The sequence below is a fragment of the Harmonia axyridis genome, chromosome 1 (genome assembly GCF_914767665.1).
Source record: "Harmonia axyridis chromosome 1, icHarAxyr1.1, whole genome shotgun sequence".
Classification (NCBI taxonomy): Eukaryota; Metazoa; Arthropoda; class Insecta; order Coleoptera; family Coccinellidae; genus Harmonia; species Harmonia axyridis.
This window is the reverse complement of record NC_059501.1, coordinates 47,543,551-47,560,082: the sequence shown is the minus strand read 5'-3', so window position 1 is coordinate 47,560,082 and position 16,532 is coordinate 47,543,551. Positions and strand designations below refer to the sequence as shown.

General features: G+C 34.7%; 1 protein-coding gene across 3 annotated transcripts in view; it reads left to right on the top strand.

The window, feature by feature from the left end:
* The window catches only part of LOC123673051, a 928,323-nt gene that overhangs the window by 765,954 nt on the left and 145,837 nt on the right, over positions 1-16,532 (top strand). The window lies entirely within an intron of this gene.

The window sequence follows — 16,532 nt, the reverse complement described above, 5'->3', positions numbered from 1 at the left end:
CCCCAGATGCCGCAACTCTGTAATTTTTGGAGCAGAGATTCATGACAAACACTGTCGAAAGCCTTGCTCAGATCCAGGCATGCCAACTCCACAATCTCTCCGCGGTTGAAAGCCTCCAGAACAACCTCCAACACATCAATCATTGCGGTGACCGTAGACTTCCCACGTCGAAAACCATGTTGCGCCTCATGCAGAATATTCTCCTTCGCAATGAAGTCCACCAGTCTATTCTTCAATACAAGTTCGAATACCTTTGAGAACATCGGTAGTATAGATATCGGCCTGTAATTTCCACACTCAGACGAATCCCCTTTTTTAAAAATGGGGGTTATTAGGGCAATTTTTAGTTTATCAGGAAAAACTTCTTGTTCTATACACGCGTTAAAAATTTTACTCAAAGGTGCCTTTATATATGTGATGATCTTTTTCATTATTGTAACTGACATACCATATATGTCTTTGCTATTTTTATTTTTCAAGCTCAAAACTATTTTTTCCATCTCTTCTTCTGTGACTGAAGCCAGGTACATAGATTTAAATGTTTTTGAACCGATTTTTTGGAGGGATTCGTTCGGAGAACTCATTTGTGTTGAAACTTCATCTTTCGCCCGACTTCCGATGGATGCAAAGAAATGGTTCAAAGCTTCTGCGTTTATGTTTTCTTCAACAGCTACTGGTTTTAGTTTTTTATTAATAATAATAATATTTATTTATTTCCTTAAGACAGAGTACACTGTATAGAAAACGTCAAAATGAATATGCATACAATAATAACAATAATAATACGAAAAAAGAAAGAAATTAGTAACTGAAACAGAAAATTTGATCTACAAAAGATTCAAATTCCTTAAACAAAAGAGTAATCCAAGTATTCGCTGACACTATAAAAACAATTCATCAACAACAATTCCTTAATGTCATTCTTAAATTTTCTGTACTCCAAAACTTTCAGTCTCTCCGGAAGATGATTGAACAATTTGATACCATAGTAGGTTGGCGAGTGCTGAAATTTTGTTGTTCTATGTTTTGGAATACAGAGAATATCTTTATGTCTTGTATCGTAATCATGGTAATCAGAGCATTTTTTCAGCAACCTTGAGTTCTTTTTGATATGCAATAAACAATTTAATATGAAAACGCAGGGAAAACTCAACAATCTGTTGGAAATGAAGTAAGGTCTACAGGACTCCACTGGTGAAAGGCCGAAAATGAGCCGCATGATTTTTTTCTGTGCGATGAATGCACGATGACTCGAGGAGGATCCTCCCCATAACACGATGTTGTAGTTAAGGTGAGAGTAGGCCAAAGAATAATAGACGCAAATTAGAGATTCCTCCGAAAGGACTTGCTTGAGACGTCTAATTGCGAAAAATGCACTACTCAATCTCGAACATACTGAGTCAACGTGGTTCCTCCAACTCAGGACACCGTCAACCTGCAGTCCAAGAAACCTCACACATTCGGAACACTTCAACTCACCCGACGGAAGCTCCAAGATTAACTGGCGACCCATATCCCGCGACTGAAAGTACAAAAGATCGGTTTTATTGACATTCAGAATTATCGAGTTACGAAAACACCAATCAGTGAAACATCGCACCAAAAGTTCACACCTGGCTGTGAGTTCAATCAGACTTGATGCGGAAATTATAAAGGATGTATCGTCAGCAAACAAAACTATCTTGATATGGGCCAACATTGCTGAATACATCATGACGTGAAGAGGAAGATCATTGACAAACAGAATGAATAATAGAGGTCCCAATACAGAACCCTGCGGGACCCCCAATTCAACTGGATATCTGGAAGATTCCTGTTGTCCTATGCGGACATAGAAATACCTACCATTCAAAAAATCCTTGACCCACTCAAGAAAAACACCCCTGAATCCAAGGCTGTATAACTTAGCCAGAATGAACTCAAAATTAAGGCAGTCAAATGCTCTTGATTCATCGAAAAAGAGCCCTGCAACATAGGATCCGCCATCAAGGCAGTCGTAAACAAAACTAAGTAAATCACAAGCAGCTGTATTGGTCGATCTGTTGAGTCGGAAGCCGTGTTGGCTTTCAGTAATTAATGAAAACCTGTTCAAATAATCCAACATTCTATTGAATACCAATTTCTCTATGACTTTCGATAAAGTGCTCAAAAGAGATATGGGACGATAATTTGAAATGTCGTTAACAGCATTCTTCTTGTGTACGGGGATAACCTTCGCGATTTTCAAGACACTAGGAAATTTACCCGAAGTGATCGACAAGTTAATCAGGTGGGCGAGATGCTCCGAGATCTGAGGTGAAAGAACTTTCAAAACTTTAATCGAAATCATATCGAATCCGCAGCTATTTTTATTCTTAAAGTTATTTATAACGGCATAAACTTCATCGGCAACCACCGGAAAAAAAAAGAAATTTCGAGCTGATAGTGGCTCAGTTGTACAGGAGCCAGACAAACTATCTTGAAAATGCTGACTCAAACTCGAAGAACAAATATTGGAAAAATATTCACCGAAAATATCAGCTACCTCTCGTTCATCACAATAATTTCTCCCGTTTACATTTAAATTGATGTTACTATGGCAGCTCTTGCTGGCAGTCTCCTTCCGAACAAGATTCCATATTGTTTTAACTTTGTTGCTAGAACACTCTACGAGATCTTTATGAAAATTTAATTTGGTTTGGTTCAGCAAATTTTTGTACTCCCTCTTTTTTGAAAGGTAAAGTTCTCTAGCCCTTTCAGATTTCAATTGTTGAAATAGCCAATGAGTATTTTTCAATTCACGATTAGCCACTCTTACCTCTTCAGTTATCCACAGTGCTTTCCGGTTGTTCAAAATTTTTTTCTTCTTGATAGGACAAGCTGAGTTCAACAGAAACTCCAGAACATCGAAGAACCGCTTGAAACCGTCGTTAGGATCAGATGTATCATATACGTCTTCAAATGACGTAGAAGAAGCCATAGAGGCGAGATTAAAAAGATTATTACCTGAAAGTAACCTGAATGTGCGAATCTCGCCCGTAGTGGGAACCCTCATGGTGTCCGTGATGACAGACACAATTACAGCCTTGTGATCTCCAATACCAGCATCAACAACCCTATCAGTCAAAAGCTCCCTATCAATATTCGTCAGGATATAATCGATTTTGGAAGATGACGTTATTCCGTGAATATTGGTGAATATCCTAGTGGCTTCCAAGGAACTGATACTCAGACCAAATTCCAAGAGAAGGCAATCTAAATGTCTGTGGGATTTGAAGTAATCAATATTAAGATCTCCACAAATAAAAACTGATATTGACCCTGTGTAACAATAATTAAGAACATAAGTAAACATTTTACAGAATAATTCAATATCACCAGTAGGAGGCCTATAGACACTTACCACACAAATGCTTTTAGACATATATTTTAAATTGATTGCACAAAACTCGCAATGCATCTCTAGCGAGAATTCTTCAATTTGAGGAATATTCTTAAATTGTTGTGTATTTTTTAAGTAAATTACCGTTCCCCCATGCATTCTTGTAGGACGACAATATGAGGCGGCCAAAACATAATTTTCAAGGTTCATGAAAGCAATCTCTATTTTATCACACCAATGCTCAGCAATGGACAAAATATCAGGTTTCTCGAGATCAGTGAAGACCTCGAGTTGGTTGATTTTATTAGAAATACCCTGAGCATTCAACTGAACAATTATTAAATTGTCGAGTGAAGGATTACCCTCAGGAACCTTTACATATTTTAAATTATTCCCTAAGGGGCTATGCTGGATTGACGACGCTTCATAAAAAACTTATTTACAGCAACGCCTTCTGGCCAAAAGTTAGGATCCAAGACCTTTTGAAGAAGCTCAGCTGGTAAAGTGACTTTGAATGACGAGTAAATCTCGGGTCTTCTAGAAATTAATTTTTCACATGTCACATTAGGTATAAGTTCACCAAAGAAATCCTTCAATTCATCATTGGTAGTTGAAGGACTGAGACGCGAGACGTGTAAATGTGCAACATGTTCTTTAGGGACCACTTTTAGGTTACTAGATGTTGATGTACCCACTATTGGCTTCAATACTCTTCTGGATGATGCAACATTCTTGGATACCAAAGCAGTAGTATGACTAGCTGGTCCAATGGGATGGTTGCGTTTCTTTTTCTTGCCAGATGTGACCAGAGTCCACTGGGAACTCTCGGAAGAGACATCATTTTTGATTCTTCCATTCGTCTCCGCCACTGCTCTGTTATTCACGGCAATTTCCTTGTCTTTCTGAGTCATAATCGTGTTAGACTGTATTGCATGCGATTCAGATGGGCCCGCAACGGAATTCCCAATATGTGGAATCTCGGAAACACTCATGTCAGCTGTTTCTGCGATAACGTTTTTGTTCGTTGAAAGAACGCATATTTCTTTCTTTACGTATTTACATATTTGGTTTCTTTACGTATTATGCTCCATATTGTTTTATATTTATCACAAGCCCTTTGGATTCTATTGGCATTCCTTTTCCTGACGTTCTGTGTTATCAATTCCCTCAATCTCTTTCTGAGCTGGATATATGCATTTCTGCTTTCGGCGTCGTTTTTTATTTTCATAATGGTTTCCATGGCATCCATTCTATTTTTTAACTCTTGAATTTCCTTTGTTTTTTTATAGTTCTTCTTTCTGACTATGACCACTTGTTTTTCAGGGAAGGATCGTTCATAAATTTTCACAATTTCTTCATGGAAATTACCAAAATAAACTTCAGCATCATCGGAGTGTAAATGCTCCCAATCTACAGCCATAACCGAGCGAATGAAACGGTGAGTATTTTTCCCATTTATTGGTCTAACGATCCTATACTCATTCTGTCTTTCAGATTCACCAATCTCAGGAATCTTCAAGATTTGTGCGCGATGGTCCGACAAGTGTGGTTCACAAGTGACGTGTTGGCATACCTCCTTTGAGACGTTTGTGAACATATTGTCGATACATGTACTTGAGCAGCTGTTTTCTCTGGAGGGAAGTTCAAAAATGTACTTCATATTAAAAGTCTCAAATATACTCATTAGTTTATATCTGTCCCTCGACGGCTTTATGAGGTCTATATTAAAATCTCCCGAGAATATAATTCTATCTTCGGAGTAATTATTGTAGCAGTTTTCAAGTACTTCATTCAGAACAGAAAAGAAATAGTCAATATCAGACGATGGTGGCCTATAGATCTGTATAAGAGTCAGTCTAAGTTTAGGAAATCGCACAGCTGCTATTTCCGTCACCTTTTCTACAGCTAGACGTGATAGATCCAGAAGTTCTTTGTACTGTAAATCATCTCTTACTATTATTGCTGCCCCACCATGACAAGATGATGTTCGACAGAACTTACCGGCGATATTGTATCCAGGTATATAAACCCTTTCAATCAAGTCCTGCGATAGCCAATGTTCAGAGAGCGCTGCTATATCTACTTTTTGTTCGTGCAAGAAGTCTGAAAAGATTTCAATTTTATTTCGCAACGACTGAATATTCAAGTTCGTCAAAGTCAGGTATCGTGACAACAGGGTTTCATCTGGTGGATGCGCTACTCCCTCGAAAAAATGTGAAACGTCTGATGGTTACACCATTCGGCCAATTCTCGCTCATGTATAACTTCTCTTTCAGATCAAAGTCCCCACCTATTTTGAAGGACAGGCTTTTTGCATCTTGTCTTGCACTGAGTCTTTCGATAATAAAGTTGCGTCCTGGAAACACTAATTCAAGATGTTTTTTTATTGCTTCTTCCGTAGTATGCAACTGCACCCTGCCAACGTGAACCCATATTCTCTGCTCAGTACCGGAGAAAGCATCAGGGTCGGTTTGTGTTTGTCTCGTTCCTTTTATGAATTTGGGGAGGTTCTGCTTGTCCTTTGTTGGTTTTCTGAGTGGAACGATTTTAGTGCCATCTCTTACTAGCGTAAGCTACTGGATGTTCTACGCCATCACATTCTTGGTATAAAATTGCACCTACACCGGTATCAGAAGCATCACACTGAATGACGAAGGGTTTTGAAAAATCAGGGCTGGCTAATACTGGTGCAGAAACTAGGCGAGACTTTATTTCGTTGAAAGCTACTTCGGCTTCCGGAGTCCAGACTATCGGTTGTCCTTTCTTCCTACCATGTAAGAGATCTGAAATTGGGGAACAAATAGATGAAAAATCCCTAATGAAACGACGGTACCAACTGACAAGACCTATTAAACGTTTAATTTCAGTTGTATTTTTAGGAGTTGGATAATTTACTATCGCGGAAACCTTTTCTGGATCAGTTCGTAAACCATGTTCATCAACTACAAAACCGAGATAGACAAGAGATGGACGACAAAATTCACATTTATCTGAGTTTACAGTAAGATTAGCATTCTTAAGTCGCTGATATACTTCCTCCAAAACTTTGATGTGGAGTTCAAATGTAGGAGTAGCTATAATTATATCGTCGAGATAAACGAAACAATACGGCGCTAAATCAGGTCCTATTACCTTATCCATTAAACGAGACATTGCTTTTGGACTATTCTTTAATCCAAACGGACAAACGACAAATTCAAACAAACCACGTCCATGCACTGCAAAAGCGGTTTTCGCACAGGAAGATTTATCTAACGGAATTTGGAAAAAAGCTTTCGTTAAATCAATCGATGAGAGATATTTAGCATCCCTTAGTTTATTAAGTATACCATCTATTAGAGGCATAGGATACGTATCATCCACTGTTACTTCATTTAACTTTCTACCGTCAAAACATACACGATATTCCCCCGAACGTTTTGGAACTAACCATAAAGGGCTACACCAAGGAGATTGAGAAGGTTGAATTACCTTTAGTTTCAACATTTCGTCGATTTCTTTATTTAAATGAGTCTGCATAGCAGGAGATAAGGGATATTGTCGTTGGACAATAGGTTTAGCATTTCCGGTGTCGATATGATGAGTTATTAAGGGAGTACGACCTATCCTATCTTTAGGAGCGATATATTCGAAACATTTTATTATATTCTGAAGATCATTTTTCTGAGAGGGTGTTAATTTAGAAAATGGTTGAATGGCATTGATTGTACACAGGGAGGAATCGAGAGAATAGGAAAGATTAGAAAACCTAACTTCAATACCGAACAATTTGAAGAAATCCATTCCTAAAATGAGATTATGAGTAACAGATGGAATTATTAAAATTTTTAACTGCCTCACGACACCTTCAAGTGAAATAGGAACCAAAATATACCCTAGGAAATCTTGAGGTTTACCATCAGCAGTTGTAACATTAATTGGGGACTCATACTGTATCGGAATATTATATCTTTGGAGAAGAGCAAACCCTGCGGAACCTAAAATAGAAGATGTGCTGCCAGTATCGGCGAGAGCGAGAATTTTCTGATCAAAGACTTCGACATTGAGATAAGGGCGGTTATCGTTAGGTTTCATGACGAAAAGAGGATTCATATTTATAGAGGATGGGTGAGATGATGAAAGTTCTACTGGTTCTGAGTGTTTTTTCTCCCCCTTGATTGGGTTGAAGTGTGACTGGCTGATGGCCGATTTACTGAACTTTTGGTTTCTCGACTGGTGACGACGTTCAGTTTTTCGCCACCCCGATTCACGTTTTTTGAATTGCAATTATTACACCCAGATTTAACGGTATTTTTTAGACCACAACCATAACAAAAAACAGTTCTAGGTTTTCGACATTGAGGATAATTATGACCAGTTAAACCACAGTTCCAACATCGAAAATTAGATACTATAGATATATTAGTGGAGATATTATTTTTTCGGAAATTTGGTCGGTGACTTGGGGATGAAAAGTTTGATTCAGGCAAGGGTCTACTGAGATCTGGTTCCAATAGGCCAGCATCATGATTCGAAGGGGCTCTGTAGCGATCAGCCCATATTCGAGACTCTTCCAACTTCTTGCAAAGTTCAGACAACTCACTCACAGTCTTGGGACTATACAACGCTAAACCTGAAATATAAAAAGGCAACAAATTTCGGCGAATTTTCCTAATCCTGATCTCCTCATCTGGCTTGACAGTTAACCTGTTAAAAAGACCCTCCATTGAAGAAATATACAAAGAAACTCGCTCATTACAACCTTGAGTTCTGGAATTGATTTCTTGCTCCAAATCTTCTTCATAAAAGTATGGAAGGAAATCTTTTTTCAACTCCTTGACCAATTCACCCCAATTTTGGAACTTGCATCTATTATTCACAAACCACGTCCACGCAGAACCTCTGAATAGATCGCAAGCAGACTGAAATAACTCCTGTTCGGACACACCTCTAGCTTGTCTCAATAGTTCCACCTTTTCCAAGAATGAAGTAACTGACTCATCCTTAACAGAACCTGTGAAATAAATATTCCATTTATAGGGAGGAACGAACCTACTATTCGAAGGACTAGCATAGTTGACAGGAGCATTCTTCTCAGTTGGAGTAGAAGTTCTAGCTGGAGAAATTTTTAAATCGAGATCTGCCTCTAACTCTAACACCTCATACTGAATTTCCTTCTTTGCCAAGATTTCGGCATCCTCCTCAGCAACAAGCATGGCCAAACGATTCGACAAATGAGCTAAACGACTCGATACTCTATGAAAGATAGGATCATCTTTAGTTCCACCGAATTTAGAAATAATATCTTTAAGATCTTTAATAGTTTCTTTCATTTCAGTTACATCCTGATCATGAGTATAGGGATTTGTTACGATATAAAAACTACGATTTGCCTTTTCTTGGCTCAAAAGCCCTCTCAAAACTTTCCTCTTACTTTCAACATCGGCAGTTGGTTCAACGCCGCGAATTTTAATTTCATAGACCAATTCATAGGCCTTCAAATGATTGGGATTCATACTTTATCAACTTATAGAAATCAGTAACGGAAATTAGTGTAAAAAAGCGAAAATATAAAATAAGAAAAGTGAATTTAAATAGAAAGATGGTCGTTCAATATGGTATAGAAATGTGAATACGAAAAAATATTAATACTGAATAACAATGTACCAAATTCTGTCGGATCAAATGTATAACAAAAAACTTCCACTCAGCAAGATTTAGAAAAGAAAAAAAAATTATGTCAAGCCAACGCACCCCTTGAGGGCCCCACGTTGGGCGCCAATTGTGTAAAGTTAAATCACACGTATGCCTGTCGGCTGCTCAGTTGATACGGTGAGGGTGTGGGCACCAAATGAACTTGTTAACTTGACTAATTAATTGTTGGGCGCCAGGCTTACTAAAGTAAACCAAATTTCATAAAAATGAAATTTCTCAAAAAAAAAATATTAATAGAGATGATAAAAAAAATGAAGTTAAGTAAGAGAAACGGGAGATAGATAAGAGAGATCTTGCTTAGTGGTAAGAAATAAAACTAATTAAATTTTACAAATATATTAAAACTATTTAAAAAAATATTGCTGAAGGCTGAGAAAAAAATAAATTCAGAATTTCCAAAAAAAAATATTGCTGAAGGCTGAGAAAAAAATTAATTCAGAATTTACAAAAAAAATATTGCTGAAGGCTGAGAAAAAAAATAAACTCAGAACATTTACAAATGATGAAAATTTCACTGATCTTACAATTCGGATACTAGGTCTCCAGACAGAATTTGGAATAAGTAGGTTATCGAAAGATGAATTTTGATATCTCACTTGGTAGATCTTGTTTCTTAATTTTGATAGTTGCTTGATATCAGAATATTGCTCTTGTATCGAAGTGGTGAAAAGCAATTCAAATCTCGGGTTCCAATTTGGTGGATGCTCGCCTGGAGTGAAACTCAACGGCACTTGCAGTATTTCGTCCAAATATTTTATGAAGGTTTCTGTGTAACCTTGATCAGGATGCAGATTCAGTGCAGCCTGGTTAAAAACTTGTACAGGAATTGTGGAATCTTCTTCGTATCAAAATGGTTGCTTGAGCATGCGTGGAGAGAAAAATTCAGGAAATTAGATTTGTACAATTGTCAGAGATAAAAATGTTCTGGTTGAATTTAGAAAAATAGTATCAAAAGTATTGTATGAAATTTGGAATTGACAGAAATTATAAACTATTATATAAAAATGAGTTAATTATTGAATTCTTTCCGGAAAGTGAAAAAAACTTATGTTATAAGAAACAATTAAATACAAAGAATAAAAAAAATGTACATATGATCCGAGAGTTATTATAAGAAGGAAATTTATTTAATTTGAATGAAATTTATAGTTAATTACAGCAAGAAAGGGAATATGTACTTCCTGGCGGCTCTCAAAAGAAAGAAGGAAAAAAAATCCTTACACACTACTGTGTGTTAAGAGAAAAAAAGAAAAGAGACAATGAAATATCAAATTACACTATCAGATATCAAATCGTTAGATAGAATTACTGTTATTCAAAGAAATAATTAGGTAATATTCAATATCTAATATTAAGGTACTCAACCATACGTAAAGCCACCAAAAAATATCACACTCACTCTCCACCTGTTTTCAATCAGTCGTCAAATCAATAGTAATCCTGTTTCATTTGAAAACTGAAAATTCCTATATTGAACGGCAATCTCCGCGCACTCTCTGTATTAAATATGGGAATCGATATTGTTCGATACATTACATCGGGGATCAGTGGCGTTTCTTAAACATGAGCTGGGCAAAATGAGATACGGTCCGTTGAATCGTTACAAAGTACACCTCTCAGTTTAGTTTTTAGTGGCGTTTCCGAATGTTGAAACAGATTTTCAAAATTCCGATCTACAGGGTGTTGTTACGAGGATTCAAACGATTCATAATTTTTTGTTAACCCAGACCTGGATTTTCGAGGCGGTTATTGCATGATACGTTTGGGCTCTCAATCAGGAATATATTTGCCAAATATGAAGAAAATATACCGGGTGGTTCGTTCGATATGGCTTCAGAAAGAAACGGGTGAAATTCATAAAACACCCTGTATCTCGACTACGAAGACAGTAAGACCCAATAAATGGGGTATTTCCAGAACCGCCTTGGTGCCACCTATGCACCTGTGAAGGATTTCCGTTTTCAAATGAAACACCCTGTATAATGTGGAATTCTTTTTGAATAACTTATTTGGACAAACCACATTGAATACCAGCTGAATATTTTTTTAAAAAGGCGTTGTTTGCAAACCAACTTGATTGACGCCAAGTAGTCATCAATGTCATAATAGTTATTTATAATACAAGTGCAGAAGGCATTGATATTCTTCCACGAGTTCAAAATTCAAAAACGAGCCACGAAGTGGCGAGTTTTGGAATGAACGAGTGGTAGAATGAGCCTTCTGTACGAGTATTATACATTATTTTCTCTAATTCATTGCATTTTCATTGAAATTAATGAAATATTTCCATAAATATAATTTAGTGATTTTTGCATTGAAAAATGTTGGTTGGCAGAACTGATTTCTTTAAGGCAAATTGATGAATTGACAGATAAAGCCGTGGCGGAAAGTTCGGAGTACCAACATAGAATAATAAAATATAACCATGAAAACTGTGCGTTTCTGATATATTCTCGCACGATTTTGTTCTACAAGATGTGGAAGAATGAACGGAATAACCACAGAATTAGAGAAACATATTCTAATGATTTCGAGGGAAATGATATCAACAACAGTACAATGTTGTGTTATATTTTGTTCATTATAGGCAGTCGTAGATTACTCGTCGTACTATATAAATGTTTGATAATGCATCATTATTGATATATTCGTGTGCTCACATAACTCGTGCTACGCACTCGTTTTCAACATACACACTCATATAATAATAATAATTTTATCCCACTTGTATAGAAAATAACTATCATCCACAACTGCTTGATTTTGAAGCTCTAATGCCAATAATTGTGGTTCATTTGCGTTGCGTAAGAATACTAATCAGGCAATTCATCACGAAATGAACGAATTCAGAAACAGACTCATGAATAACCAGCACTGCTTCTTATATACAGAGTGTAATTGAATGTCAATATCCATGGGAGTGATTTTGGTGCCCATTTTAAGAAAAAAACTTCATATGAACATATGTCCTAACCTTTTCAGGGTGGTAAAGTTTTCGAAAATAATTCATTCATTTTTAATATCTCCAATAACACTTCCGATATTTCAATGAAAGTTGTCATTCATGTACTATGAATCAAGAGGCATTCTTTAATCTATCACCTTTTTTTTTATTTCCACCAGTAGGTAAATATGCCGGAAATAGGCAGGTCAAATGACCTGCCTATTTCGGTAGACATTGATAGTACACCACATATTTTTCCTCAAATAAAAATTATTCTTAAAATTCCCAATCATTTCTCACCAAAGTTGATCATCTAACTTTTTTCAATTCGATGCACGGTTTTCGTTAAAAAAAATAAAAACTGTTTCTCTGCATGATCATAACAATATAGTTGATTTGACAATATCATCATACAGAGACATAAGTAGATTTTATTTTTTCAGCAAAACCCGTGCGTCATACAAAACAAATTCAAAAGATCAAATTTAAAATATCCGAAGTGGTATTGTACATATTGAAAATAAATGATTTATTTTTGAAAAATTCATCAAATACCAAGGCAATTTATTTTAATCAATATATTGTGGTAAGTGATAATATAACGGCATTTTATTTTTTCGAAAATACGCATTGCTGAATAATATTTCAACAAAAAACATGAGTGCTGGTGGCAACAAAAATCTGAGTTCAAGACAAGGATCTTTCACGAATGCTTCTCGTTAAAAACACATTATTTTGGTTTGTGTTTTTCATAATTTTTCACAGGAAAAATGTGATTCCGAAATAGTAATCGACAGGACTATTTCAGAAAATCATAAATTCTTTTTATCAGAGGTATTTTGATTTTAGTAACAAGAGCTGTCGAGTTTTACAACGGGTAAACTCGAAAAAACTGATGAAAGATGATATCATACAGTTTTCCATCTAGGTAATAATTTGTAATTCAAAATCGAGCGTTTCAGATTGGTGGAAATCAAGAAGGGGAAAAGTGTAATTTCACAATATTCAATCAAAACAATGTACAGTACAATGTAGTCTTAGATAAAACGATTGTAACGGTTATATTTTACACCATTTAGATTTCGGTTGTTACTGCGCCCTCTGGAGTTTGATTGTTGATTCAGCTCGGAATATTCCGTATTAATTCAAATTTAAATTTATTATGGAACAGTTATTTCCGGATAAGTGAGGTCGAATATCATTACCGTTGGGGAAATATTTTATAGTTTCTGGATTTCTTGTATTACTTTTCTTCTGTGTGGGAAGTTTCGTTTGACAACTGGTAGATTCTGTGGTTATGAATGATTGCCAAATAGAGGTTATCGGCGATTTATGATAATTTTGAGAGAAGTTTTTTTGGAAAGAAAATGGACCAAATTTGAAGAATATATGATCTAGAATCATCCTTGTTATAGGCGATTATTTCTTCAATTTGGGTAATTCCCTGTATGGTTTATGGTATTGTGAATATTTCTGGGATATACGTTTTATACGTGATTATAAAATTTTCTTCCACAAGGCCCATCTCTGGTATTGAAATTTACTCTGAAGATCTGAGAGGTATGATATAATTTCTATATCTTGAACTGTTGTCTGAGATTTCTAACCTCACCTTCATTAGGCCAATTTCACAATTAAAAAAAAAACTAGCTGGATTAAGGAATTTATGATAGCGGATTCGTGATCTAAGACCCAAAATAAGTAAGTCTGCAAAATTTCATCACTTTTGAATCATTATTTAAATTAATTCTATATATTAAACATTGTTTTTCTTTTCAGAAGATGGATTATTTTCGTTTGGATGGATAATTATACAGGATATTTATTTGTCGAATATCAATTAGAAGTATCTAGAGATGTTGGACCAATTCAAGTCTGAAAATTGAGATTAAAGCTTCAAATTATTAACTAATTTGTAAAGAAATACACAATATTTGATCAACAATTATATAGGGTGTATATATATTTGAAGTAGTAATTAGACATTTTGAAATCTGAAATTCTCATTTCTCTAGAAATGGCAATTTCTTTCTTCTTTAAAAAATTTGGGAAAAATGCATAATCAAAATGTGAGAGTTATTATCAGTCAATAGAAACACTACCTGAAAAAGAAACTGCATTCAATGTTTATTTTCAGTTTTGACAAATATTGAATTTACATAATCATTCGATAAGATCTATGAAAAGACCTACAGTGAAATTTTGTTTTAGGAATATTCAGTATAGCTATAATAAACTGAAAAGGGGTAGAATGAATAGATCTACCTTTCAAAAACCCATGGCTAATGTTGCCTTACAAGCAATCGTAATAATATCAGTAACATCTTTGAGAAATCAGGTTATAAGAAGTCCCTCATTTCCGAGGTTCATCAATACTTTTTTCAGTTGAGCAGCAAATTATTCTTCTATTTCATAATTTATTAAGAAATACAATATTCGATCAACAATTATATAGGGTGTATATATTTAGAATACAAGGAAGGACACCTTTTGAAATCTAAAAATTTGGTTAAAAGTAGGTTATTTTCCATAATTTATAATATTGAAAGACCAATTGGACATTCCTGAAGAACTAAGGCGTTTTTAGAATCTGAAAATTGTATAGATGAATTTTGCATACTCTTCTGTTGCATATTTCTTGAAGGTATAAAGGGATACAGGTAACAATTTCATTAATACCAGTCAAGATATAGTTATCATAGATAAGGGATGATATAGAAATTTCACTAGATAATTCTGATTCAGTGGAGGACAGCTGAATTAAAGCTTAATCGTGATGGTTCGTTACGTTATAGAGCAAGCTTGTAGCTCTGGGTTTTACTCAGAAGTAAATTGAACAGGGCAATATATATAGTAAATGAAATTTTGACAGATATTAGTTAAAAAATATCAATAATTGAGCATTGTATTTACATAAAATCAAAAAATAACTTGCTAACTGTTGTTGCATTATACGTAGATGACTTTTTTGTTTTAACAAATGTTAATTCTGAATGAATATATCTGATAGAAAATTTAAGTGATAATTTTATCGTAAAGAATTAAGGGAAAGCTAAAATTGTTTAGGGATGAATATCACTAGAAATTATGAAAAAGGTAGTATAGTAATCGTTTATATTCTTCAAATATGTATTGCAATAATTCAACATGTCTAATTGTAAACATATGAAAACTCCTTTGAAAACTTAATTGAAATTTGATTCAACAAAAGAGAGTTGTAATGATGAACCATATAAGAAATTAATAGGTTTATTAACGTCTTCAGCAGTATTAACTAATCCTGATAAAGCATACTGTTAATCTCTTGAGTCAATTTAATAATTATCTCATTATTGAACACTGAAAAAGTGCAAAATTCATTTCAAGATGCAAGTAAAAAAAGATCATTGTTCAAGTTTTACTTCAGTCAGAAGATGTGTTCAGTATTTGAAATGACTGCCTCGGTACTAAAATTGTATCAGCCAATACTATTGACCCATGTTAGTGGGTTCGATAATTACATTGACTTGATTTTTTTCAAATATTAACTTTGGATCTGAATCAATTAATAATTTAATTTTTACCAAAATCAAAAGCAATGAATATATCAGTTGGATAGCATTTTCGAAGTGGCCATAGAGCAACTATTCCTATAACGATTGAAAACTTTAGTGAAATAGGTATCTACATGTTTATACAAGTTTAATCATTCATTCATGAAATGGAAAGTTTTGATGAATAGATACTTTTTAAAGTATTTTATACCTACATTGAATTGCTGGAAAATTGATACCAATTTCAAAAGTAACTGCCATGTTGAAATTCTTCATATACTGAATGATCCTTTAAATTTTATTTGTCGTAACATTTTGACTAGTATTTCAACTGATTTTTTATATGTATATCCTAGTATAGCTTTAATAAACAAACTAAAAAGAGACAGAATGAATAGACTTGCCTTTCAAATACCCATGGCTTATGTTACCTCATAAGAAATTTTAAGATCTTGGTGGAACCTTTTTGAGAAATCAGGTAAACAGTTTGAGTCTCTAATTTCCAAGGTTTATTAATACATGTTTCAGTTGAGCGGCAAATAATATAATGGATAATATATAGTTGAAATTATTCGTATGGAAGATTTCACAACGATTTGACTTATTCATTATAAATTCAACAGCACTGCACTCAAATTGTTCAAAAACGGATTGATCATTTATATTTTTGCACTCTTCTGTCGTAAAAGTGTATATTTTAGATATTCCAAAAACACATGGAAATTTTTGAATGTCATCTGACTAACTTGGCTCTTTTTCCAGTAATAAAGCCAATTGTGAATTATCTATAAGGAGTTTTTCTATCTGTTTAATACATGATCAGATGAAGCTTCTGTTCTCTTTTGTAGTTCCATCTTCTGTCGCAATAGATTCAAATTGTCACGAAAGAGAATGTAGTTTTATAGTTTGTGGAAAATAAACGAAAAATTCCTGAAATAAAGTAACATTCATCCAATTGAATCAATAAAAAACCTTTCAAACAAACCTGAACTGAGGAAAA